This window comes from Motacilla alba, chromosome 4, assembly GCF_015832195.1.
Source record: "Motacilla alba alba isolate MOTALB_02 chromosome 4, Motacilla_alba_V1.0_pri, whole genome shotgun sequence".
NCBI lineage: Eukaryota > Metazoa > Chordata > Aves > Passeriformes > Motacillidae > Motacilla > Motacilla alba.
This window is the reverse complement of record NC_052019.1, coordinates 37,487,957-37,515,930: the sequence shown is the minus strand read 5'-3', so window position 1 is coordinate 37,515,930 and position 27,974 is coordinate 37,487,957. Positions and strand designations below refer to the sequence as shown.

The 27,974-nt window shown below is 35.6% G+C and overlaps 1 protein-coding gene across 8 annotated transcripts in view; it reads left to right on the top strand.

Moving 5' to 3' along the window:
- PALLD (palladin, cytoskeletal associated protein) overlaps positions 1 to 27,974 on the top strand; it is a 187,620-nt gene that overhangs the window by 26,656 nt on the left and 132,990 nt on the right. The window contains exon 1 of one of the 8 annotated variants that reach the window (XM_038136186.1): positions 16,459 to 17,000. The exons of the other annotated variants lie outside the window; for them this stretch is intronic. The gene's annotated coding sequence lies outside the window, so the exon portion shown is untranslated. Of the gene's footprint in view, positions 1 to 16,458; positions 17,001 to 27,974 lie in introns of those variants that run through there. 8 annotated transcript variants of the gene reach the window in all.

Sequence of the window (27,974 nt, the reverse complement as noted above, 5' to 3'; positions counted from 1 at the left end):
AAACATTTAACAAAAACCACAATAATACTAACTTTTTCCTAATTTCAGTAAGAGTTCAGTGTGCAGTATTTAGTGTTTGCAAGTCCTCATTGTCCTTAGGGCCTCTTAGTGGAAGTGCACTCAGCTACTTTTTATTGTTCATAAACAGGCAGTGACTGGGAAAAAAAGAAATCTTTTCACTGGTATTGTTTATAAGATTTTAACATCTGCCACCTAGTAACGCCTCTTTAATTTTGTTCTGGAATTCTTCATTTTGTTGCTGAAATGCTCTTACTTCACTCTGGATAGAAGAATAAACTGTGAAATACTATATTGCCTTCTTTTCCTTTTATATTTTCTTACTATGGAATATACATCTTTATAAAGGAAATACTTAATGTATCCAAAGAGATGAACTATATAAGTCAGCAAGTACTGGGACATTTAACATGGGTGGTTTTTATAGGTGTCTATCATTTAAAGGTGTTTTCTATATAAAAACAATTTCTATTATAGAGACTTCCATCTCCATTTTAGTTTAAACTCAGTATTTGAGTTTTTGAGTATAAGTTTTAATAGTTCTATATTTTTTGAGTATAAGTTTTAATAGGTATATATTATACCAGTGAATAGGATAAATAATAATATCTTGTACTTTTTGCATATATGGTAGGTAATGTAGGGTTTAAGTCCTTTGGGGCCAATAGGGAAAATGCTACCTTTACTTCCAATTTCATTTTTCTTTTAGAAATACAGTTATTTTATATTTTAAAGATACTCTTTCTGACTTGAGGAGAGAGATGAAATTAGGTTGTGTATGCCAATAGTAGAAACAAAGGTCCAAAAATGTCAAAAATACAAAAGTAGTTTTTCTTCCAAATTCTAAACTCAAATTTTCAGCTGAGGTATTCTGAATCTAATGAGCTACTTGAAGTTTAAATTTTTAGCATTCAGTGTAGGTGTCTGACTTCAAATTCATGAAATAAAACCTGCCACTTTTCATACATGAATCCAAACCAGTAGGATTACATTCTCAAAAGCTATCTGGTGTGGACCACTTTCAGTCTGTACTGTGGAGGTATAGTCTATCAGATGTTTTTTCTTGAAATCAGAAAGAACAGTTGTTTAAGTGTGCAGTGTCCATACAAAGATTAGTGCTTATGCAAATTTTTAATACAAAATAATTTCTTATGCTGTAAACTCATACATTGTGTACAGAGCATGTCCTTGTTATGATTCCTGCTGATTGTACAGATTTCCTAGTGATTTTAGTAGGTCACTTAAAAGGATCAGTCAACTTCATCTGAAGACCAGAAAGCTCAGTGAAATAATGGTTTCTGCTCAGTCCTTAAACAGGAGTTGCGTATTTAAATTTAAAATTGGTTGGGATTCAAAAGTCTAAAACTTCCATGTCCATGTTATATTGCTGACGAAGAATATTAAACAGACTTTTCAGTATAAAATGTTTCTAAGCATAGGAATATACTGATTTTACTTAAATCTCTTGCCTTGAATACTTCCCTGAAGTTTTGTATTCTGCCTCTGTTGGTTCTACTCCTGAATTTAAAGTGAGTTAATGTTTACCCTATCCAGAAGACTTTTTGTTGAAGGGCTTGCCAGCAATAATATGTGTTCTGTGTAAGAGAAGATCGTCGATAGAAGCATTTTTGGATGCTTTTAGAAAAAAACAAAACTGGCATAAAATTTAGGGTGTTTAAGTTCTAACATTTATGCTTGCTATTTATGACAATTCCATCATTAGACATTAGCTCTCTATCATAGGTTTCTCCATGACTTTGTGGAGACAAAGGAGTAAAATGAGTGTTTAAAATGAAAATTAGGGATATGTAGAAAAGAAATCAGCAAGCTTCCTTGCAGGTAGAGTAAAAGCACTGGTCACAAAGTTTTTTGTTTTCATGTTCTTTCCTGGAGGAATTCAACCCTGTAAGGGTCATTGTGCTGCTGGTTACTTGTACCAGAATTGCATAAATATGGTCCCTGTAAGACAAACTTTTTTTAAATATCTCACATTAGGACGCAAAATAGATTTAGTCTGTGCAGTAGCAAGATAACAAGAGCTTCCTTTCATATGAAATGTGTGTCATCTTACAGCAGTAATTCTTCCCCTCTTCACTATGGCAACACCAAAATGATGTCATTATATATTGCATTTATACATGTTTGATCTTGACCTTCCCATAGAACACTTAGAGAAATTCAAGCCCTGAATTATATGGCTTCCTTTGGATCCAAACTGAATTGTGTTATTTAATTAACACTTGTAGTCTCTGATTTCCACATCTTGATGACAGAGTAGCATACCAGCAGAGTGATAAAATAAGATTAAAAGGTAGACAAACTTCTGTTTTTATTAAGCCTGAATGTTACAAAAGAAGAAAGGAATTTGATCATGGAATGTTCTTAGATTAAAGATCCTAATAACAAACTTCCATGGTATTTCTTTTAAGCTGTTAATTGTTTACCTCTGGATTTGGATGTATTAGGAACTTAGATTTTTTACTAGTTGTGAACCATTTTAGCCTCATAGCTGCAAAAAGCTTGAGTGCTACTGAAACCGACAAAAGGCAAGTGTGATTGCATACCTAAATATTTCATCTAAAGACTTCTTTCTTTCCTTTTTTTTTGGTCAAAACATTCTTATCTGCCTTTTCCTAAGCTCCATAGGCATAGATAGGGTTTGCAGAACTGCATCATAAGGAGTTTATTCAGCTTTTTAATAGGTAGTTACCTGTTATAAGTAACATCTATACTAGGCTCAGGAGAAACTACTAATAATCTCAGTCTTGGGAAAGATGTACAAAATGAGAATTCTGTAGTAAGCGGTTAGGTCTTGGGCTTTTACTTTCTGACTACAACTATTTGTATTGTATGCAATAGCATCTCAGCTTAAATGTGTGTATTTTATAAAGTAATTCAGCTAAACTAATTGCAGTAAATAATCTCAGTATACTTGAATTCAGCTTGTCTGTTGGAGTTGTAGGCATTTTGATGATTTGAGCATATATCACACTGTCATATTTGAAAATGCAGGGGAAGCAGGTTTTGAGCTTGAAAGAAAATTGGCAGATAGCTGTTATTATTCCTGGATATCCCTTCTAAATTAGAGTAGTAGCAGGTGCTAGTGAGCTCCCATGATCTTATTCCTAGAAGTACCTACATTCATTGGGAAGAGGTGCAATCAACATCAGTAACCTCTACTGAATATTATCTATTTTGTAGTTAGCTTTTCCAAAGTAGCAATATGCACTCCATGAATACATCCCTCTTTTTTCCAGAGAGTATTGGAAGTCCTGGGCCTGAGGGAGTGTTTAAAGCTCTGCTTTCAGAAAGCCATCAAGGAGGAAAGGCCATGTCACATTCTGTAGGAGTACAGGGAGTAAGGCGCAGTGCTGAATTGGTAAGCAGGAACTGGGCAGGAGTTAGTTAGTTTTGCAGTATGTATTAATAGCAAACTGGGTGCTTCTTTGTATGGAGATATATATATATATAGTTTGGTCTGGTAAGTACTTTTATGTACAGTAAGTTGTCACATAGGATATCTGTTATATTCCTGATCATGCCCTGGTAATGAAGGCTAGAAGTGGTTTCAAAACATATGGCACAGACTGGTTGGGAAACTTATCAGTCAGCGGTAACCATACCCATAGGATTTTGAAAGCGAATTTTGTTTTTGTTTTTTACTGATCCTACTAGGCAAAGGCTTATGCAATGTAGCACCTGGGATCTTCTCACAGGGTAAGGGGTGGTAGGGACTTGGCATTATCAGTATGGAAATAACTTTTGTAGAGATTCATATGAAATTTTAAGATTGCTATAAAGGAAGCATGAATAAAAATGTATATATAAACACCAGAAGAAACAGCGTAAGTGTTAAAAGAATGGTCCCAAATGACAGTGAAGAAGGTAATTCCCGACTGATCATATGTAATGCTGTGTTACTTCTATCATAATCCAAAAAAGCCTCAGTAGGTCTTTACATTTTGTCAGTGGAAGACTGTGTTTTGACAACAGAAGGATGGGAACAAGATTATAGTATGTGCTTTTTCTTTTTCTGTTCGCTCAAAAAAGAAGAAATCTTATAGCAAAAAACTTTCCATAACAAAAAAAAAAAACCTGCTGCTGATCGAGAAGAAACTTCAAGAAAACACAAGAACTTGATAGCCAGCATCCCTTGTTTTGCACATTGCATAAGAATGATCCTGGCCAGACCACTAAATACATGTTTTGCTTCTTGTAAATACGTGGGTGTGAGAGTGTATGTTCAATCAAGAGTGGATGAAAGCTACAAGGGAATGACTGTGTAGGTAAAATCAAATTACCTGGAGACACTGCAAATGCTATTTTATCTTCCATAAGGTTTTGCACAGAGATTTGTTATACCAGTTTTCTACACATCTACCTAAAAATTATGAGGAAAGCATTTAATTTTAGGTATGCACAGCTGAGAAAATCATACTGAAATTTCATCTCATGAAAAATAGAAAGCTGAAATAAAAGTGTTAATTTGATGCACTTTGTTCTGCAGGAAAGGTCTTGCAATAAAGGAAAAACCTCAAACATCTGACTGTACCACCAACTCCATGTTACACACCACTGCAGCCAGGGAAGGCAATTTTCAGAATGGTCAGTGTTTCAAACACTTGAAGGTGATATCTTAGAGTCTCATTTTGTGAAGATTGTTTGCATCGGGGACAAATTAGCATTTTTGGTGTAAGAGCAGCAGATGCACGTAGCATTCCAATTTAGAGCTAAATAATTTGTTAGCCAAGTCTTTCTCAATGGTCACATCTTTGGTTGACTACATATTGACTCTAGCAAGCCTCAGATTGCTGCTCTTCCTTAAACATTACAGCACCCATTTTAGGGAGCACTTCAAGGATGCTGGAGGAAGCTGTTGGTGTTTAGTCCACATGTTAGACTGAAACTTGTACAATATACTAATTAATAGATATCAGTTCCATCACCTTTTATTCGGGGGAAGAATTATGTAATGTCTCATTTCATGTGACTGTCCTTCTAGCTGGTGTGGTATCAGCCTGTCTTCTCTGGTGATAACTGAAAACTGATAGTCCGGTCTCCAGCATTATCACTGCCATTAGGTAATGTTATGTAAATACACATTCTTAGAAAGGAAAGCTGCAAGCAGATGTACTTCAAGTGTAGCTCAATTCTTGGTTTTATCCTCCTGTGTGTTAGTTTGTATTCATTACTAAATGTGGTGGGCAAAACTTTAACTAAAAAGATGGAAATGTCAGATTATATTTTTTTAGTCAATTGCAGGATGTCTCATCTTGGATGCTTTTAAAAGGATGTCTTTGGCAGAAAGATTGTCAGCCCTTTGCAGATTGCTTATGCTCCTACAGCCTGGATTTGGTGTTCTGGGTAATATATCTGTAGGCATACTGTTGTTTATACCTAATCCCCTTTTTAAATTTCACTTGACTTGACTTTCAGAGACTTGTTGATACCATTTTGCCCGATTAAAGTACATCTTCATTCCGCGCTGTCCTTGTCAGCAGGAGGACAGATGCTCCCTCAGACGCCTCTCTACTGCTCTCTAGTGTATTGTCCGGAGATTTCCCCCATCCTTTGCGAGCACACAGTACTTCCAAAATTCTCGTGACTTTTGGATGTCTAAAGGTGTTTTTCCCCCTCTTGGTTTTCGATACAGAATAACTAACATTTAAGAAAAATGTAATGTTCTGTGTTTTTCTTCCTCCTTTGAGATTTGCCATCTATTGAAAAGAGTTTTTAGTGACCTGATGTTAACAAATGGGACTTCAAAGTGCCTGCTTTCAGTTGTGTGCTGATGCCTTCAGGGATCTAATGCAGCTTTTCAGAATGAGTCACCTGAAAGAAGATTTCAGTATTTCCCTGCTTAACTTTGAGTTAATATTGCTTGTACTTACGTGCTTAAAAGGATCTGACCTTTGGGTAGCTTATCTTTGCATTTCTTTGACTAGGGAATGGTGCCAGTGGTGCTAGATATACTTTGTGGTGACGTTGAGCTGGGATAGCCAGAACATTTGCATGAGAATCCACATCATACAAGGGGTGCAAAATCTAAAGAAAAGTAATCTCTTCTGATGGAGATAGTTTTGTGTGTGCCCACAGTCTGTGTCAATCATTCAGGCTCCTGTGTATGTAATCAAATTCTGTCTAGAATACAAATAGCTGTTTAAAAAGTAAACTAAAGCCTAATTAAACCTGTCTTTTTCTCTAGTGAACACTTGAGAACACACACTTCTGTGTTCTAACTAATTATTTTTTTCAGGTGGCAAAAGTTGGGATTGCAAAAGGAAAAATCTGAAATTCTCAGCAGAAAAAGACTTTAAGCTTTGTTTCTGATAAGCACTATGAACAGAAAGCAAATAACTTATATTTCTTAGAAATATTTTAATCTTATGTGCAATTTAAAAATATATACATATATCTAAAGGAAAAGTCTTGCTCTCCTTTTAAAAGGCAGTGCAGCATTAACTGTGAGCTGCTACCAGGAATTTGCTATAGAGAAACAAGTTCTTGAACCTCTGACTTCATGATATGAGTTTAATAATGAATGTGGACTATTTATCTTACCTATTGGCTGGCATCTGTTTTTGGGTTTTTTCCTCTCTATTCAGATCTGATGAGCATGGAAAGGAAGCCAGAAAAGTTTCTTGTGTTTTGAATGCATATTTACAGGGAAGGTCTTCAATATTTTAGTACAGAGATAATATAATGCTGGCAAAATTGAGACTGTGCAGTTTGAGGTGCTTTACATGAATCGTATCATGAGCTCTAAGTAGCTCAAAGTCTTTACAGTCTTGTCCAGAACTTCAGTTGTACAAGTCACTACTCTCATATTTTTATTCAGTGTGTTATTTTGAAATGCATGCATTTTAATATAAATGCTTTTAGATATGTACTAGCAATTTTAATGAAAATATTGTTCATGCTTGTGTGTATTGACCTGCTTGCCCTTTATATTAGAATATTACTTCATATCCCCAGTAACTTGTATTTGGAACAACATTCACTTGACTCTCCTTGTCATTCAGCAGCTTGCTACTCTTCCAAAAAGCAGTAAAATAAGAGGGAATACAAAGTGGTTGTCTGTGAACCATATAGAACCAGCCAGGCTCATCCCTTCCTACCAGACTAGTAGGGTGAATGCAGTTCAGCATGATACAACGCTTGACAGATTTAGAAATGCCCAGGTTTCCTGGGTATTCTTTTCCAAAGACACTTCTGTTGAAAGGCACTTACTATGTGAGTTCTCCTAGAGACAGCTGCCCTTGGAAAAGAAGAGCTGCTGAACCACAGTGGCACAGTGGCCACTTTACTTGATTTATGCGCTTTTTGGCTATTTTCAAAGTGGTTAAACTGCATATAGAAAATGGAGCACTATTACCTAACAACTTTAATTTCTTTGTAAGGCTAGAGCATAGCAGTATCTTTCTACCTCCACCAAGTCAAGGGCCTCAGTGTTTGTAATTGCATAAATATATAAGCAAGTAAATGTAAATTTATTCCAATTCGCCAATGCATGGATCACTGCAACAAGTAGTGAGAAATCAACATTAATGATATCTATGTACGGTATAGTAAGGGGGAAGGAGAAGGAAAAGGAATTAGAAGTTTTGCATTAATTCACTACATGCATAAAATTAAATGCTTTTCATTTTAAATGAGAATTTGGCATTTTCAGTGATATCCAGAGGGGAGCTTGTGAATATACAGAAGTGATGATCAATCTGTGTCCTGAGAGCTCTGACTGGTATGTGGCAATTGGAAGTTACTTCTGGCACTGTGTGGGCTTGATCATCTGATGAGTCCCTGGCACAGCAATCTGTGTAGCAAAGATCTGTGAAAACATCAAGGACTTGGCAGCATTGTCTGTATCTTAACAATACAACAAGCCTCGATTTGCCAACAGGTATTGCTGCATGAGTTCATTCACTGAAGGCAGAAACAAAAGCCAATTTCTCAGTGAGAGGGGAAGGAGAACAGTCTTGCCAGCTGCATTACTCATTAGTCCTTTCAGCCTATCTTAACCCTTTTGTGCACAGTGAAGCTGGGAGAGAGCAACAAGTGATCAGGAGTGTTTGAATGCTTTGTGGATGCTTTCTGCATTTGTTCATCAGCTGCTATAGAGCAGCTGGCCATGCTGCAAGAGGGAAACTCAAAGAATGTGTTTCCAGAAATGCTTGGGCAGTTTGCCCTCCAGTTTGTGAGGCTATTGTTGAAGGTATGCGAAGATCACAGATACTGCACTGAAGAGCAGCAGGATATCTGCTGATTAAGAAATTTGTGATAGTGTATGCATGGAGTATCCATTTTTCACCATAAATCCTATTTGACGTGCAATTAGCTCAGAACTTGCGTAGCAGAATGATGGGAAATGTGACCGGGTTCGACCATGCAAGTGTCTTTGCTTGTATTTCTGGATTCTGGTTACTGGTACTCATCATACTGAGGGACTACAGAAAAAACTTAATTTTAAAGTTAATTAACAATGGCAAAAAGAATCTTGAGTACAGCTTTGGCTACTACTGGCTAGAAACACTATCAAATCCAGGTGTCAGCATTTATGGACCAAAAATCTTCTTCTTTGATGTTTAAGCAATGCATTAGAAGGGAAACAGCATCCTGTGTTCAGTATGATTTTTCTGGAGGGTTTTAATTTTATTTTTCAATTTACCTGTGAGTTCATTTCCTGAACTCATTTTCCTCTGAATTTAGGAATAGAAATATGTGGTTTACCTCAAGTTACTTTTGAAGAATTACTGCTGCATGGTTAATCCATCTGAATAGCATTTTTAAGATTTTTTCAAATCATGAAAGGGGATTTGTACCAGAAGTAGGTGAAGCAAGCAGCCTGGTAAAACTCAGCCTTCACTCCACAGCTATCCAAACAGCCAAAGCAAGCTTGAATCTATATAAAAAGTATTGATTGATGTTCAAGTGAGGTCTGTTCCAGGCAATGCATGAACTGGGACCCCCTCGCGATCCCGTAAGCAGTCTCTGCTAGGTGATCTATTGGGAGGTTTTCCCCCCACCCAAACCTAATCCTCAGTGTTTGTGCCAAAATATCTTTTCTGGGAATCATCCTTTGAGACATTACATAGCTTGTTTAAAAAAATTATGCATCAACTCCAAAGTGAATATGCAAAGAATGAGATTTTATTTTTAAAAAATTTTATTAATAAGGTATGCTTTTGGCATGTTATTTAAATTTACTTTTAACTTCATTTTATGTTGATATTAATGCTCCCTTTATGCCAAATGTTAATTCCTAAGTTATTTCTAGTCCTTATTGTCTATATCCAAATGTAATTTCTGGTTTTTTGTTTCTTTGACATAGAAAATATTCTAACCTTAAAGGGAAATATAACTTTTTAATATAATATGTCTCAAAATATAATGTCACAAAAGTATGAGAAGGCAAAATTGTGGCTACCTTTGTAATTTGCTTTTAAAAGACCAGTAGCTATAGTTCTCTTTCTACGTAAGTAGAAATGAATACTGCTCTTACCATAGCAGTTGGATATGGATTTTTGGCTTACTTAGATTCTACTCTTGCCTAACAAAAAGCATTTGTACAAATAATTTATGTTTTCTGTTAAAAGTAATCCCAAGGATCATTGGGTTTTTTGAACTCTAAGTCTTGGTATTCTGGCTATAAGAGCTCCACGAGTATTGATTAAATTTAGCATCAGAACCCAATAAAGGGGTTTTTTTTCCTTCAATTTATCTGCTTGCTTTATGGCAATTTATAAATGCTGGCTCACCATCAAATCTGTTAAATGCTTCTACTGCTTAGTAAACACAGCATGGAAAAATGCAGCATTTTTCACTTGGCTTAAGCTAATCACTGTGTTTCTTTAAAAGGAGGTTGTTCTTCCTATTTAAAAGATTTTTGGTTTCTGGTCTCAACATGCTGTTTTCTGATAATAGAATGATTTATTCTTTTATGGTGAGAGGGGCAGGGTGGTTATAATTTTGCATGGGTTTGTGGTAAATAATGCAACTTATTTTTAATAGGTGTTATGTGACTTTCAGGGGATGGCAGTTGCCTTGCTGTCAGTTAAAGCCTTGATCACAGTCCAAGAACTGAACCTTTAGGATGCAAGAAAGAATAGGGGGTTCCTTTCCTGCTTCAGCTACACTTTATCTAATCCTGTTTTTTGCAAAATGCTTGTTGTTTCAATGTTAAATATACTTTTATTTAAATTGAAATGCAGCAGTTTCTGGATTGTTTCATTTACTGTTTTATTCACTAATAGATGCTGCAGAAATGTATTCTTTGAAGGACCAACTGGAATGGGATAAAATGATGCCTATACTTTTGAAAAGAGCTGTAATTTTAAAAATAAACCAGCAAACAAAAAATCCCACCAGAATATGAGATATGTGGTGGGTGGAAGGGTTTGGTCCTCACAAACCTCTTAAACCTCTTGCTGTATTGCTACATTTTATTATTTAACTCCTGACAGTTACTAGATCATAAGATAACAATTTTGGCATTGCTCATATTAAAAACAAACAAACAAAAAACACATTAAATAAACCCAGAAACTATGCAAAGAACTAATATAAATAGCTCTCCTTCACAGACAGGGTTCTTCAAAGATTCTTGCAATTGCAAATGAACAAGGGAAAAAGAGTATATTGTAGACGATTTAGTGAAAATTTTGTTGTTTTAAGGAAAACTACTTCCCCTTAGTTTAAACTCAAGAATTTTTATGAGCTTCTTCTTGCTTTGACTCCTTGTTACTTAGCTAAAATGGATTTGGTGGTCAGTTGGCAGCAGCATTATCTGCTGACATCAGTTTGCATAGAGAAGGATGTACTGGTAGTGTTGGAAGCCTTATTTTAAGAACTGATAGCAGTTGCTCAGCTTCCACAGAACACAAGAGTTGCATTGATATTTCTTGGAGTCCGGTCAGTTGTCCCAACCATTTGCCTTGTCAGCCTGAAAAGAAAGACTGTGAACTGCCTCTGGTTCCAGTTTCTTTAGTAATGTGACCATGGATTTTCTACATTCTGTTCAAGCAATATCTTTTTCTGTTATTTTTCATAGATTTTCATTAGCAAATAGAGGCAGATAATGGCAGAAAATAAAATGAAGGAGGGAAAAAAGGAATGGAATAGGGGCAGAACTAGAGAGCATTCACACTACAAATTATATTGTAAGAGATTAGAAACAATTTGTAGGTGTAGCTCCTTATTTTTTACAACAAAAGCTGATGCTTTTTTCTACTTCTGTACTGGATTTATAATTTCTTATGAAAGGAGGAATGTAATTTTCTTTAACATCTTTTGAAGTATTCACTTATTTGTGAAAATCTTCAATTCTAACTGAGAATGTGCCCTATCCAGAAAGATGTCGTTGAGTTTTTTATTTTCTGACAGAATATAATGGAAAATCATTACCAGTTTCCAGACTCTGGGTTTATATTTTCTCTCAACACAAGAATGAAGGTGAACTAAAACTGCAGATAAATAGAAGCATCAGAGAAGGCATAAGATTCTCACACTAGTGAGAAATTAAAAGAATAATTCCTATGAGCAATAACCTCAAGCAGAATGTCTGAATTCTGTTAATCATATGGACAGTGAATGAATTAAACAAGTAGATGAGTTGAGTTTTGGAAATGTTTGGTTCCCTCATCTCCACCCTACCATTATACTAGTCCATGCATCCTTTTAAAGTGCTTTTATTTAATCACTAACCAATTAAAATGAAATCTCTTTCAGGGCTAATTATAATATACTTATCCTGAGATTACAATGGATTCCCTAAACACGGAAAAAGAAGTAGATGGTTCTGGGAACAAATACTTCAGCCATTTGACTTGTTTGGGCTTGGGATGCCTGCATATATCCCCCTTAAATGTAAATGAATTTCCATTGAAATCAGATATAGCTTCTGATTTGGCAAGTGATCATTAATGGTTAATAAAACAGTTCAGGGGCATTTTGACCTTTTGGGAATTCCCGTTGTCATTTAAATGGCAGATTCCTACATTCTTCTCTTGCTCTGAAATATCAGTCATGTTACTTGACTAATATTCAGGCCTAAGTACAGATGAGGATGATTTTATTTGTGTAATTCTAGCAAATATGTATTTCTATCAGTTTATGTTACGATGTAACTATGGGGCATTTGGAAAACCAAGCTTGTCTGATCATACACTGTTAGTGTGATATAGTTACAAAGTTGGAGAGCATTTTGCCTATAGGTACCATTCGTTTTAATAGTTACTGACTTTGAAAATCTTGTGATTTCTTTAAAACTCCCATTTAGGTCTGGTGCTAATTCTGGCCTTGGATTGTGTGGAAGAAATCTCATTAAATTAACTTATTCTGAGATGCCTGAATACATGCCTTTTTATACATAGCTTATACAGTTGCTTCTAATACCTTGTTCTTCTCCATCTCTATGGCTTATGAGCAAATTAACAATAAATAGAAACACTGGACAACCAAAGACAGAATTATGTATATTCTTTTGTCTTTAAAATAAGAAAATATTCATACAAAGCAAACAGTATGTAAATTTTGTTTTCCTCTGATTCAAATATTATCTGTGTACTGAAAAAAAATGGGGAAGGAAGGAAGTTATATTCACCTGAAATAAAAGCTAACTCAAGTTATACCTCTGAGGCAAAAAAAATACTTTAAAAATGCACAATAAGTCTAACTTTCAAAAAAGCCTAATTGCTCTTTAGGCCTTTTTAGTTTTGGAGAAGGAAATTTCAACATTAAATAATTTCAGAACATGCAAATACTTGATACATTATCTTTCAGAGTAAAAGTTTCTCCATAAACCTATGCCACAAGCCACTTTTCACTTTTTAAAAGAACAGAAGTTTTTAAGTGAAGAGGAGAGAGCAAAGGAGATGATGAAAAAGCAGGCTTTGGGTCAGTAGTCACAGAAACCATGAAAAGGATGTATTGATTAAAAAAAAGCAAAACCTTTAAATATTTTATAATCAAAGATAAATTCAGCCTGAGTCATCATTTAAACAATTTAGGTATGTAGATACCGAAAGGAAAAAGTTTGATTTAGGAAAATACAAGCTGTCTGACCTCAGTCTTCTATCTTTTTGCATTTTTTACCACTCTTGTCTCTTTTATTAGATTATAGCCCTTGTCTTGCAAGTGCTCCCTACATCCAGTGTGTGACCTTTACTGCCAAATGCCAAATTTTCATAGGCTATATTGGAAACACATTTATTTGTGTGTACAGAATTCACGACACTGAAGTTCTTAAATTGCCCTATTTACCAGAGTATGTGTCTAGTAAGTGCTCAAAAAAAGAGAGTAAAAATGTGTTCTTTCCACTAGCTACATGGCTACTATTTTATTATACTGTTATTCTTGGGAGACCAAAAAACTAAAGTATCATGGCTTCTTGATGCAAATAGTCCAGAAGGGTCTGCCATAGCCTTTCTGAATGGGCCTTCCCATACAGCAGTATGAGAAAATCTTGATGCTACTGCAAGCATTCAGTTCATACTTTTGTTAGATCATGGTGATCACACTTAAATAGTTTTTAAAATCTGTTCTTTTTCGCTGATTATAATTTAGATGCTTTTATTTAATGCTTCAAAAATTACTATAACCATCTAGTCTGAGCACCAATCAATTTATGATGGCTGTATCCTACCAGTCAAAGCATTTCTAACACAAAGTGTCTCATTTCTGCATGTAACAAGAGTGACACTTCAATCAAATAATTTTTAATGTATATATTTTCATTTTCCTTCCTTCTTTAACTAGAAATGAGGACAGTGGGAAAACAAGCTGAATTCTGGTAGATCTTCATCAGAATTTGAATCTTGCAGCTAAATTATTTGTAGGCAGAAAATAAGACCTTGCTTGGAGCAGATCAGCTGCAAATTAGCAAATATACAGTTATTGTAAGTTTCCTAAATGTTACGGGGTTGCCTTATATTTGAGTTAAATAACAACAATATTAGTGTTGTAATAGTTTATGCAACTAGACCCCAAAAAAATTCAATCTTCTAGTTCACTAATTACCCAGTAACAAATAAATCCAGGGTTTGGGGCTTTTTTATGTGTTGCGTGTCTTTCATCTTTGTAGACATCAGAGAATAACAGGAATGTAGTATCTATGCTAGTAATGATTTTTTGTCTGGATAAATATTGTGAAGTATCAGCTACTGAAATACTCAAGCTTAATTTATCTTATAATATTGGAATTTTGGGATTCAAATTCTCCAGAAAACAGCTTTTAGTCTGGTTACGACAACAGACAGAGGAAAGGAAGGTGACAGCTCCCCATTGTTTTTTTGTATGCTTGCTTTTTTTTTGTCTTTACGTTGTGTAATTTTGCTGAATTCGTATTTTTTCAGGCCTGTGCTTTTCCATAATAGAAAAACAAATTCAATTGTCTGGACTAAAACTGGGTTTTGGACTAGGTTCTCTTGTGTGGAGTCTGGATGGCATAGCTAACTAAATGTGGGTTTATTGTTGTCCACTTGGAGAGTGTTTTTCAAGTTAGATCTGTAATTAGCCAGTTCAGCAAATTCAGTGCAGCTGATGTTCAAGATAGGAGGAGGTGTAGACTAAAAGCCCTTAGGTAATCTTATCTGTTCTTGATCTTTCCTTACGTGTGAAATTTGTCGGGTTAAATTTTGGCTGGCAAACTTCAAGACAACAAAGGAAGCCAAGCTTTGTAATGCTACCAAGTACCCACAGCAAAGTACATCACACAGTAGGACTGAACTTCCTGATACAGAACTTGGATTTACTGAAACTTTTATGGCTTTCTAATATATTGAAATTCAGTCTCTAGGGAATATGCAGGAAGGCAAACTTAAATCATCATAACTTCCCTGCATTCCAGATGGTTTCTATAGGCTTCTGAGATTTAGCTTCAACATAAAATGTATTTGTAGTTTTAAAATTTATCATAAAAAAATTTTCTGCTAGTAGCTTTGGAAAAGAACTGTCATTTCTTTAATGCAATGGGAATGAAGGGAAATGTATTATATCTGTTCTATAAAACCTAAGCTTCTATCCAAAGCTTCATTATTTTTACTAAAAGATAAAACAGGGGTAGGTCCACAAGTACTGATCCTGGATATGGAAATCATTGTGTCTGAGCTACACTGTCTCCCATATTGAGGAACAAAGCCTTGTGTAAACAGGTGGCTGGTTTATGTCGTCATTGTTGAAACCAGAACACTGGAGTCTATTTTCTAACTAGTTTCTGCCTCCTTTACCACTGTTACTTCTGTTGTGAAAATTAGTATTTCAAAACCATTCATCATTGAAGTTTACCAGTTTTGTTTTTCCTAAATACCCAGTGCCACATCAAACACCTCAGAATCATGGGCTAAACTAATCTGCATGAGATTAAATTAAACCCAGAATTGCTTTGAACTTTCTTTATATTGTAATGTTTAAATCAAAACTTAATTAAATGCTTCACAGAGAGTATCACAATAAAAGTATGACTTGCATTGCATTATCTTACAATATTTTGAAGGGAGTTCCTTGAGACTGAGTCCTACTAGACTGAGTGAAGATTCTTTAGAAATGTTCACTAATCACAGACTCTTCCTGAGTTTATAAAGAATTTTAGAGATCCTTAAGTTGATTTGACAGAAAGCAGGTTAAATTCAAGTACTAAAAATAATATTGGGGCTATCATGAGATGAGCTCAGTTGATCAGAGCGTGGTGCTAATAATGCCAAGATTGTGGGTTCATTCCCTCCATGGGCCACTCACTTCAGAGTTGGACTTGATGATCCTTATGGATCCCTTCCAACTCAAAAGATTCTGTGATTAATGGATTATTAATATTTTTCCTTAAATTTGTTCTTTATTTGTTAATTACTTTTTTAAAGACTTTTGAAAGCCCACAATTATAGAAATCAGTATTCTAAGGGTTTTAACAGAGTAAGAAAAGTCACAATAGTTACATTATAGCTTTCTGATTATTCAGGAAGGATTTTTATTTTTTCAGGTGGGGTTTTCTTGCTTGTGTTGTCTCATAGGTGTTGATTTTCTTTTTTACACAATACTTTTCTGTATGTGGAATAAAAATATTTCTTAAAAATAATAAATATTTCTTAAAAATAATTATAAAAAAACAAGGCAAATTTAAACTATATAAGATTTTTATATCTCTGTTTCTGCATTATATTGTAAACTTGAAACATTTGCTATTTTGAAAATCAACACTAACAGTAGCTGGAAATGCCTAGGACTGGAATTTAGGAACTTCTGGACAGACAAACATGACACTGTTTTTTCTGGTGTGTAGTAAACTACGTTAGTAGTTTCTGGTTTTTCTCTGCAGTTTGCAAACAAATGCACACAGTGTGAAATGCACACTGGCTGTGGTATGTCCAAGTAGATTGCTACTAAATCATGCATTTTGTGACGTGTTCTTGTAAGTGTACAGCTCCCCAGTTACAATTTAAAAGTGCAATCATATGAGCTGCAAGTCACAATGGAATTTTTTCTCTACCTAGTCTTGAGATCAGAATCTTAGGGTAGCGACACTCTCGGTACATGCGATAAGAAGAGAGAGAATGAGGGGAGACGGATCACTACTTGACTTCCTTCATGTTATTTTTGGATATGACTAGCATTCCTCCCCTTACACACACCCTCTTTTCCCCCAGCCCCCATCTCTTACACGCGTTACAAGCTCATGCAAACACTCTCACGTACTCTGCAGCAGCAGCAAGAGCAACAGTTGGACTGGAGCCAGAGGACTTAAACTCCGCTTCCTCATTGCCAGCAGGCTTTGTTCTTTGGACTCGGTCAGAACTAGGGAGAACGTCTTCATTGCCGGTCGTGGTGGTTGGAATTTGGCAGCTCAGCTGTCTATTAAATTTTTCTGTGCTTCTCTGCGGACTAGAATGAATTTAGAGCAGCAAAGCTAAGAGCTGGGGCTAGTCAAGAAATCAAGGACCCAGAGACCATCAGCTCTCAGCCTCTTTGCAGGGGTGGGATCCCTCTGTGCCACAACGGTAAGTGCCAGCCTTAAATGTGTACAAAGGTGCAGGAAACTGTAAGGTGCTTTAGCTTACTACAATAGGAGAGGGGGGGAAAGTACGAGTGAATCACACAGTGTGTGCTGTTATAGTGGTCTTGGAGCAGTGCCTAGCAGTAAAATGTTCCTCATTTCTCCAAGAAACTTTATAAGAATGTATCTATTTTAACAAAATTCGTAAGTGTCTGTACAATTTTGGAAAGCTTTCCAAAATGGCTTTATTATTAGTTTTTCTGCAAACTTGTTTTGTTTTGAACCATGTGTAGTACAGAGTAAGTTTAACTGGCGGAGTAACTCATTTGTTTTAAGTGCAAGAGCTGAACCTGGGAAGTAAAGGTGTTCCATCACAGAGCATATGAGTAGAACTAAAGTTCAGGAGGATGTGGAGGGTAAAGGGATGATATGCATCCTAGGACTAGTTTAAAGGCACCCAAAATAAGTTTGTTTTAAATGACTGGCATTCATTCAGAGCACATCCCCTCCCCCCTTCCTTTCCCGCTATTAGGAGCAAAGTGAATCTCTTTTTAAAAACAAAAAGCTTTGAGAGTCTACTGTTCTAGGGCATGCAAGTGAAAGTTAATGTACAGTGTAAATAGAGTGTAAGCTTGAATAAATGACTCAGAGAGGACAGGAGTCCTGCAAAAGAGATTGCTTTCTTCCAATATGCAAAATGATTTAGCTGTTCTTGCTTTTTCAAAGTTTTAAGACTGCTGCCTTATAAGTTTACTAGCAAAATGGTTTACTTTATTACAAAGACTTTTTTTTATCTCTCAGTATTGTCTTTAGGAAAAGTTTTATAATGGTCAGAAAAGAGGCAGGTTAATCCAAATGTATTGCTTTCAGAAATGCCATCTAACTGTCAAAGGAAGTTCACTGCAGGGACCCATTTGTTTTAAAAGTACCGATAAGCCCTGCTATCAGCATGCTATTATGTCTTGCTCTATGGGTTATCTTAATAAAGTGATAAATAAGAAACCCTTGAAGTACAGAAAGTCAACTGTATAATAAATTTGACAAAGGGGGAAAGTCCAGGTGACTGAATGTGCTTACATACTTTTAAAGCTAAAAGTCCAAAGAAACCTTACTGGGACAATAGATCTTAAAAGGGGCAAAAAATTCCTTTCCCTTGCCTTACCTCTGAGAGGCTCCATCAGTTACTTCAAGTAGTTATTCAAATATTTTTTGTTGACAAAGTGAGAGTTCCCTCTATCCAGTTATTAACTGCTGGTGATCAAATATTTGTGAAGGTGAACCTAGTCACATGAAGAATATGCTGAATGGGCAAATATGTGATTGTGTGAAGTATAGCAGTCACAGTCATTTAACTGTTTGTTTGAGGTCTGTGTGTTTGTTTTTTCTAATTTAGAAACTCAAAACCTAAGCTTTGTCATTCTAAATTTCACCCTTCATTTGGGAGAATACTCAGTTAGGTGTGGTATTTATTAAAAATTATCTGCTAAATTATGTTTCTATGGATTGACTGTGAAGCAGTGCTCAGCAGCACAGTGTGCAATTAGTTAAGATGTTGGAGATGTTTAGTACACTTTGCTTGCCAGGTACTAAGGCATTTCTTTCTATAGTAGTTACTAGCTCTGTTTATGGCAAGTTATTCACTGAATGGGAATTACACACTAAAACTAGCAAAGATTGTGTTTCAGAGCTAAAAATGGAATATTGTTTTCCTCAGTTGGACCCCCCTCTGCCAATGGCACCATGTCAGGTTGCCTCAGCAGCTGCTTTCAGTTTCACAATTTACATGGGTGCTATAATGACATTTTTTCTCATTGATGTGGTGGAAAAATCTGACATCTTTATGCTGTTTTTCCTGCTTTGATATGTTAAAGCATATTTTCTATTGACTGTGAGGTTTGGCAATGAGTGTTGAGTTCAGAGATGGGCCTGTACAAAAATCCCTGGATTCCTACATCCATGAAGTATAAGAAGGTTAATAACTGGATCCAAATGTCTTGGCTCTGGTCTATTCGTGCTTTAAATGCACATCGCTTTGGCCACATGTTTAAATTGTTTTTTGAGGTGATTAAGACTGAAAGAAATCTTTCAGGCTCCAGACACAGTTTTAAAGAGGAAATGGCATTTAAGAATCTTACAGTTATTTAAGCAAAGCTTGCTCATTTGCTGTTTAAATGTGACTTTTAGGAGCCCCCAAGGACCTACATTCCCTTTCCTCTGTTATAACTTTAGATGTAAGTAATATTTTGGAACTCCTTCTGAGATGTGCTGGGGAAGCTAAGGTGGTTTTGTGCCTGTCCTTTCTATTTGCTTAAGGAGACTGGTGAAGAAGGCTAGCAGCATACATTCAGATAATGCAGATACCTCAAAAAGGTTTTTGATCCTAAGTGATCTGCCTATAAGCTTTTAAGAAAGTGTCATATATGTATATACTAAATTGCAAAAAATTGTCGTGGTCTGTGGTAAGAAATACTGTGATGTGGTGTAGGAAGCTGCCCAAATTGTTGCTGAAATGGTGTATATTCTGCTTTTTTAATTGATCAGCCTCTCCTACTCTGGCTAGCTTAATGGATTTAGTGGCTCTCTGTGAATACAATTACATATGCATCTGCCAGCTGCTTGTGGTATCCCTGCCTCAGCAAGAAAAGCTGTTCTTTGGCTGTGTTGGCTCACTGTGCTTTGTGGCACACAACACTGAATTATTAGGCAGTAGATGCATTTTTTTCTTGAATGATTGAACTATGATGTCACTTTTTGTCTTGGCTTTAACCTTTTAGAATTGGGGGGGTTTTTTCTGCAGACTATTCTCTTAACACTAGGAAAGTGGGAAATATCTCAGTGTTCATTGCAGAGCAACTCTGTCTACTCCAGCACATTCCAGGGCCACCGAATCATTTGCGGTGAGAGTGATTCAGATCTGGTTAAGATGATTTAAAAGAGAGGTTATGGGCATACTGCAGTTGTGCATTTAAGAAAATACAGAGTTTTTACTGCCTGATTGAGACCACATGGCTCCAACTTAGACTTTTCTTTTAACATGGAAATCATTGGCTGGATGTACTCAAACAATTTATTTTTTTTTAATTGCCTAGAGGCTGAGAGTTTGGGTCATAGCATTTAATGGTAAGGTCAGGGTTAAAACAAATAGTTTTAGTGTTCCTTTGAATAAAGGAAAAATAGTTTTTTTGAATATTTTGCATGGGATGAAAACATGCTTTTCTTAAAAGAGACCAAATGTATCTCAGGAATTCTTCTGGACACTGCAGGCTAATTGGTGACCTAATTTGAGAGTGAGAAGAATAGAGATAAGGGAAGATCTCCCTGTCATAAATCACAGTAAATATGCTTCATTCCAAATACATTATGGAAAATACCAAAAGTAAAAAAGAAAGACCTTTTTTTATTGCATACAAGTTAATTGCTTACTCAGCATTTTGTGCTGCTCTTAAGGGGCTTGAAAAATTTATATAAGTAAAATCTCTTTAAACTGTAAATATCTACATACAGTATATCTCTACTATGAAGAATGAAATTGTAATAATCTATATTCTTTTAATGCATATTCTTTATTCTGAAAATTTATTTCTTCCCTCACTTCTTTCTTTTCAATTATAATATTTCTCCCATAAACTGGTGCATAGCTTTGATGTAAAACTTTAATCCAAATAAATTTCCCTCAAATGAGAATATTAGATTATGAATGTTATTTTGTATGAATACTTTTGAAATTAGTAAAAATTCCAAGGTGTTTCAAATATAGAATGCAAATCAGAAGTTACAGCATTGAAAAATCACTGTTCATTCTTGCATCTGTTTGGAAGATGAAGTAATGATAAAAGGCAATTCTTACACTAATTCACAATAATTTATCTAGAAATAATACAGGAGTAGTATTATACAGCAGGAAGCCCAATAAACAATAGGTATGAGCTTTTTTGCTGTCTTTAAGGATTGGGATGATAAATTTAGCTAGGGGGAAATGGGAAAAAAGAAGAAAATATCAGTCATGTAGCTGTTTACATCCCTTTCAACTAGTTCCATGTTTAATGTTACATCTGTCTCAAATTTACAGACATGCATGAACTTTGTTCTTAACTTTAAAAAAGGATAAAAACTAAAAAAAAAACCAAACCAACAAAACCCAAACATTAACCAGAGTTCATGAATCACTGTTTGTTAATTTCTGCCTCACATAAACTACAATGTAAATGTTTAAAAATTATTTGCAGATTTTTGTAACTTTGAAGTGCATAATGCAGGTGGGAAAGCTATTATTATTTCTGAGTAACTGCTGTGAGAATTAATCAGAGGTTGAAATACATACTACAGTGCCTTGACATTCCTGCCTGTGGTATGTTAATGTGTTGTGTTAGTGTTCAGTTTTACTGAGTTAATGCATGTAAAATATGTAGAATCAACTGGATTTGGTTTTATACTACACAATCCTAATTGTACACAACCCTAATTGTACTGTGGATAGAACAGTATAGTCTTTCTACAAATACACAGTAAAGCATGGCTTTTAAGATGCCCAGTCTTAGAAGACGTATCTTGTGCCTGAAGTCCTTGACAAATTCCAGAGCCTGTCAGATCAAGTGAAGCTAAGGTGACAAGATTCTGCTGTGTTGTATAGGTGGGAATATTCCTGTGTCTTCACATATATACCAGAATATCCTGTTCTTTGAAGCATCTTTAGGCCAGCTTTTATAGGGTATGTACATATACAGTTATTCATCTGTTACTAGATTGAAAGTTGTCATTCTTCCTAAACTGTGACTACTTACATTTTTTTCTGACTGTAATGCTGGTGCAGTGTACATTGCACTGTGGATATGTAAAATAGACACCCTCCCTTCAGACAGTTTCTCAATCAGTGGAGAGAGAGACATTGGGAAAGGAAATAAGAATCAAGGAATTCAAGGATTTACAGGGGTCATAGCAAGCGTATATAAACTCAAGTCATTGCAAAGAGGAGTAAACCTTAAAGCAGTCTTGAGTGTTGACCCTCAACCTGTTGGATTCCTAGGGAAGTTTTGATTTTTCACTCAAACCTGCTCTTGGTATTGTTACATATTTCAGGTTTCATGATGTTTGTGAAAAATATGCATGGTTTTCTTTGAGGCATGGCTGGCTAGGCCAGTGTATGTCAGTAGGTGAGAAGAATCTTGAAAATTTGAAAATAATCTTGAAATGACTGTTTGGAGCAAGCAAGCAGTAGTCAGAAATCTGCAAATTGTCACCAGAGTAAAAAATATGGGTACATGCATGCTCTAGAATTATATCATATTGCCACTTGTCAAACATGGATGTCAGCTTGATAAAGCTGAAACTAAAGAATGAAGTGAAGGCTGTGCTGTGTCTTGCAGCTAGTGAGGTGTGTAAAGACGCTTCAGCTGGTACCTGAACAGATAGCATAAGTCAGTCGTTATTATTTAGAGAAAGATGATGGCTAGTCCTCAGATCTGGCTTAGGAAGCAAATGTAATCCTCCCTTAAGGAAGATGGCTTGTGTCTTGTAAAATGCACAGTTCTGCAGTGGTTAACCCTAATGACAGGTATCTCATTGTATAAACTGAGCAAATCAATGGAATGTAATTTCAGTAAAGGAATGCTCTGTGAAGGACGCTGAGGAAAAAATGGCATAAGCTTTGGGAGAGCTGAGGCTACAAAGACAGGCAATTTTCCTTCCACACCCTTTCTTTCTATTATCTGCTGTTTCAATGAGACCTTTTTATACAGCACACTTCAAATCTGTCCTAGGACACCACTAATGTTATCCTAGAGTCCAAAGTCTTGAATCTTATTTTACCTCTTTTAATGGGCAACTTTTTGCTATATCTATGATTCTGTTTGCCTCTGAGGTAGGATACAAGAAAATAGCACGCTACAGAAAAGTACCCGTACTTGTAAATATGATGGCTATTTATGTAGAAATGAAGCTTTCTTTTTCCATGACTAACTGTGAAAATTATCTTTGATAATATTACATTATGAATCAGAACAGGTATTATCCATATTGTTTTCCTAGTTTGTTGGAAATTAATTCAGAAAGTTTTCGGTTTCCTACAAATTAGTAGCATAGAAACTAACTTGTTAAAGTGGTGATTTTTCTATCCGTAAATACATGAAATAAGCAACAGTTGCAAATGTCTGTGAATATAGGGCATCCTAATCTTGATTTCTTTGATGATGACAGTTTCCTTCATTGACATCCCAGCCTTCCAAGACCTGTTGCCAGTATTGAAAACCATGGTGGCAGGACGGAGGTGCTTGTTCTCTACATCCTATGGCACTCTGAGTGATGCCAATCTCTGCTGGCTGAGTAAATTCTCACTGAGTAAATTTGACTGCTGTCATACTTAATGTGAGGCACTGACAAAACTGCTGACAGCTTCCTTGCTTTGTTGTCAGTTACTAAGTTGCTGACCTAACCCAAATAAATCAAGTATTTTATCTTCCTCTCAGGAAACTTATTACTGACTGTCTCTAGCTTTGAAATAATCTAGAAGTAAGAAAAAGGGAGATGATAGTAGGAATAGTACACATATAAAAATGGAATCCTTTTGTATTGGCTATGGACTGTTTCATTTTGCATTAAATTTGATCTAGTTTAGCTAATGTTGCAAGTGCCAATTAAAGTTTATCTATTCAGCTACTATCATGTAAATAACTGTCTTCTATAGACATCATTTAGTTGGCCTATAAAATGCACAGTAATGGCAATGGATGTTGCAGTTGATGTTATAGCTTTCTACCTTTCCAAACATCTAAAGATGTTTTCCAGTTTTCAAGGTAAACCAACAAGTTCCATGGTTACCACTTCCATGTGTTCAGTATGAACAAGACTATACATCCTGAATGGAGGGTTCCTTTTACTTATTGTTGATTTGCAAGTTATTAAGGTTTTGTAATTTAATATTGTTGGTTTGTTTTCTGTGGACAAGAGTGGTTGGTCTCAAACAGTTTTCATCTTCTTCCCCTTTTTAAGTATTATGGTTTTGAGAAGAATTATTGCTTCTTCATCTGACATGGGTGTTGTCAGCCTTGAGTTGCCACTGACTAACTCACCACAATCATATTAAATGCAATTATGTGTAGAATTCAAATTGCATAAATGCAATTTCATCCTTATAACTTTACATATTTTTTCTTACTTTTAACTCTTTACAGTCCTTCCCTCAAAGTTCAAAATGGTATTTCACTGGAAGATTATGCCTGGCAATTCTGTAATAGGTACTTTTCCCCATGAAGGCAAAATAATGACAGCATGCTTTTTGAAAATCCGTTTCTGACCGAAGGAATATAAGCAATACGTAAGAGTGGCATTTTAGTTATAGGCACTGTGCATTCCATTTCAGCTAGACAAGGAATCATGTTAATCCTACAAGCCTCAACAGTTCTTTGTGTCTGAAAAATGTTCAGCATTTCACATGGGATTATTAAATACTTTTTTTTTAACCCGCTCTAACCATCTTCACTGCCTTTAATTTTTTTATTTTCCTTCCTTTCTATGATCTTCCTAATTTTGTATCAAATACCAGAAGTAGTAACTTCATTTAAACATCGGTCTACATAAACCAAGTCATGGTATCTTCAATCTAAGTGAACAAAGTCACAGCTATTTACAGGGCTTAGGTGCATGACTGCCTTCTGACTTCCTGGAAGGTGGCCACATAATATCCTTCTGCAACAGGTAAACAGACCCATAAGAATGAAATTCCAGTATTTCATTGGCATGCAGGGCTGTATAATAACTTACATCCATCTCTTCAAGCCAATCTGCTAGCTTCCAAAAAGATTGAATAATTTTATGGCTAGCAGTACATCTGGAAATGCAAGGTCAGAATCTGCTCATATTTTAGACACAACACATAGAAGGTGGCCTTCGAGTTAAGACAGTGGAAATTGAGTTCTAAGATGACTCTTACCTTTCTTGGGAGACAATAGACAAAGTGCTTAACCTCAGTTTCTCAATAGTAAAACATATCTAATTTTCTTATGTCCAATTACTATTTCAATGCTTGAAGATCTACTCATTGAGCTTTTCTTTAGAGAAACATTTTTATTCAGCTCCTGCAGACACAAGAATATTCATTGTGCAATTAGATTCTGTCTAGACTGTTGTTAACAAGTAGTCCAATGCTTATATTCAGTAAGATGTACCGTGTGCTAGACACTGTGGAAAATTATGGTGAATGTTCTTACTGAAAATACACATAAGAGTATGCCCAACCTAACGGCATGGGAAAAATGTTTGGGGGAGGAAATGGTGGAATAAAATGAGGGAGGCCTACTATGATGCTCTAGGGGGCTCTTCCAGCATGCTCTGAAGCTGAGAACAATCTGAATTGAACCAGGCATGTTGTCTCTAATACCATATGTGTGTTTTCTCTGAAAGCACTGTACTTTAACTCTGTTCTCATATGTTTTATGCACCACTACTGTACTCTCAATGCAGGGCTGGATGCGATTGAGGACAGTTTTTAATATGTTTGGGATATCTTTCTGTAACTTTGTTTAAACAAATATTTGAGGATGCTTCATGGGACATAAACCAGGCAGAGTTTCCTGAATTAACTTTCAAGTCCATTTTGGAAAGAAGATTTGTACCTATCTATTTCCATGCAGAGCAAAATCCTTTAGCTACAGGGTGAAAAATACAGAGCAGCATCTCTGCTTTGGAAATCTAACATTCTGATTTTTGGGGGAAGAGATGATAATCTTTGAGTGAAACAAAACAGCAGATCAATCAATTTTTTTGCTGGCAAAACTACAGACACAAGCAGAAGGGGTCTGCTTGACTTACTGACAAATGAATTAGTGGAACAATCTGAAATGCATATAAGTGTCTACCACACTTTGACTTCAGGGTAGGATGTTCCAGGCTCCAGAAGGAAGTTGTACAAAACCAGTCAATTTAATTACCTGTCAGAATGTAAGAAATTATTGCTCAGTGTCTGGTTTTTCATGCCCTAAAACTACAGGAGCTCCTGTGTAGTAGCTAGTTGAATGCAATGAGTGCGTGTTTCAGGTGCTGGGGGTTTTCTTCTCTTCGGTGCTGAATTCTTCTGTGTAACATGTTTCATAGTTCTGTGACAATCCTCTGAAAGTATGAAACTCTCAAAAGGTGTTAAATGAATGGCTTTATCTGGTAATCATTTAAACTTGAATTATATTAAAAAATTAATGAAAGCATCTACAGTAATATTAAGCACAGAACTGCAGAGCCAGCTATTATCAAACTTTTTATGACTGTACTTGCTCATTCATCACATTTATATACTGTTCTTTCTTTGTGCTCTGACACATGGAAACAGCTTGCAGGTTTTTTGGCATTGGAAGCAAGCTATTGCAGTGGAGATCAAAATGTAGAAGATATTTCAGAAAGAAAAAAAAACTTGCAGTGAAATATGAAACCTAAAAATACAAAATGAGAAAGTTATATGGAATGTTAAGGTTATAAATCAATGTAAGTTGATCTTTTACTCCACTTAATTCTTTCTGTCACTTCCTGCTTATATCACCTACCAACTTCAGTGTAAAGACTTCTGAAATGCAGGTAAATGTATCACAAAACTAGTATAGGAGCATTTTTCTTCTGTATCTTTCTTCTGCTTGCTTGCTTTTTTGTTTTTACTGAGTCATAATAGAGAATTGCACTTGTAGATGTCTTTGGTCAGAAGACCAAAGAATTTTCCTTTTCAAAGCATTTTAATTAATTTTGGAAATTGTAGACCAGATTGTAACTCCTTAGAATCCGCAGCTCTTAGTTTGTGATTTTTTTTGTGTGTGAAACCAATGAAGCCTGGAGAGATTACAGATATATTTACTACTATTTTTATGAAGCAAACAGCCACTTTCCAAAAGTAAATGGTATCATTTGGGATTAAGAACAAGTGGGAATTTGCAACTTTTCAATTATTTTGCCATATCTTGTATTTAATAATATTGAAAAAAATGTATTATAAAAATGTTGAGTTACTGCAAATTGGAGGTATTTTCAATGCAATATCTTTTTCTCCGTGATATTTGCAGACTTTTATAATTAAAGGTTGGGATCCTATAGCTGAGGAGAACAAATTCCAGTGAAGGGAAGAGGATTTAGCCACCTGAAGTTGAAAATATTTTGTTGTGACACAATATTGGCTATGCTCTGAAGGAAATTTATTTCAGTTTCAACATGTAACAGGAGCATGAAAAAAATTATATATCAAGTGCAGCCATCGAAGCTGTTGAGTGATGGCATACATTACTGAAATACAGAATTGTAATTGGAGTGAAGCAAAGAGTTCTTTTGACTCTTCAGCTGTGCCAGAAAGTGCATATTCTGAATTTTCAGGAGAATAGCAGTTTTCTCTTTGGTTATTCTGATTTATCCTTCATCAGTGTAGCTAGCCTGGAAGACAGCAGAGTTATTGCTTAGGCACTCACAAAGAGACTCTAGCTGTGTTGGCCCAGACTGCATTGGATCTCAAAACCCCTTTTTAGATCTATCCCAAATGAATGGCTGAGTTATAAGTGTTGGTAGTATGCATACATGTGGCAGGAACTCAGGTTTAGTCAAATAGATAATATAAAATATTCTTCTCTAAGCATTTAGATGTCAGGTACAAAATAGTGCTCCAGAAAATGAAGTGAGATTAAGTTGTCCAAGAAGAGATAATGTATGGATACTGATACATTAAATATTGTAAATTACTTGTAATGCAATAAGTTTTCTGAATATTCTGAAGAAAACTGATGTAAAGAATCTCACTAAATTAGCCTGTAGTTACCTAATGAATCCAACAGCACTCAAAAATGTCTTACAAAGAGAAGTGTTGAAAACTTCATATCTTAAATTGCATGTAATTCATTCCTGAATTTTTAATTCATGCTTTTTCACATGTATGAGCATGGTCACACAGCTTTTAAATTTATACGTACGTCCAAACTCACTAGTTAAAAAGTTGCTTGATGAAATGAATTATTTTTGAATATGT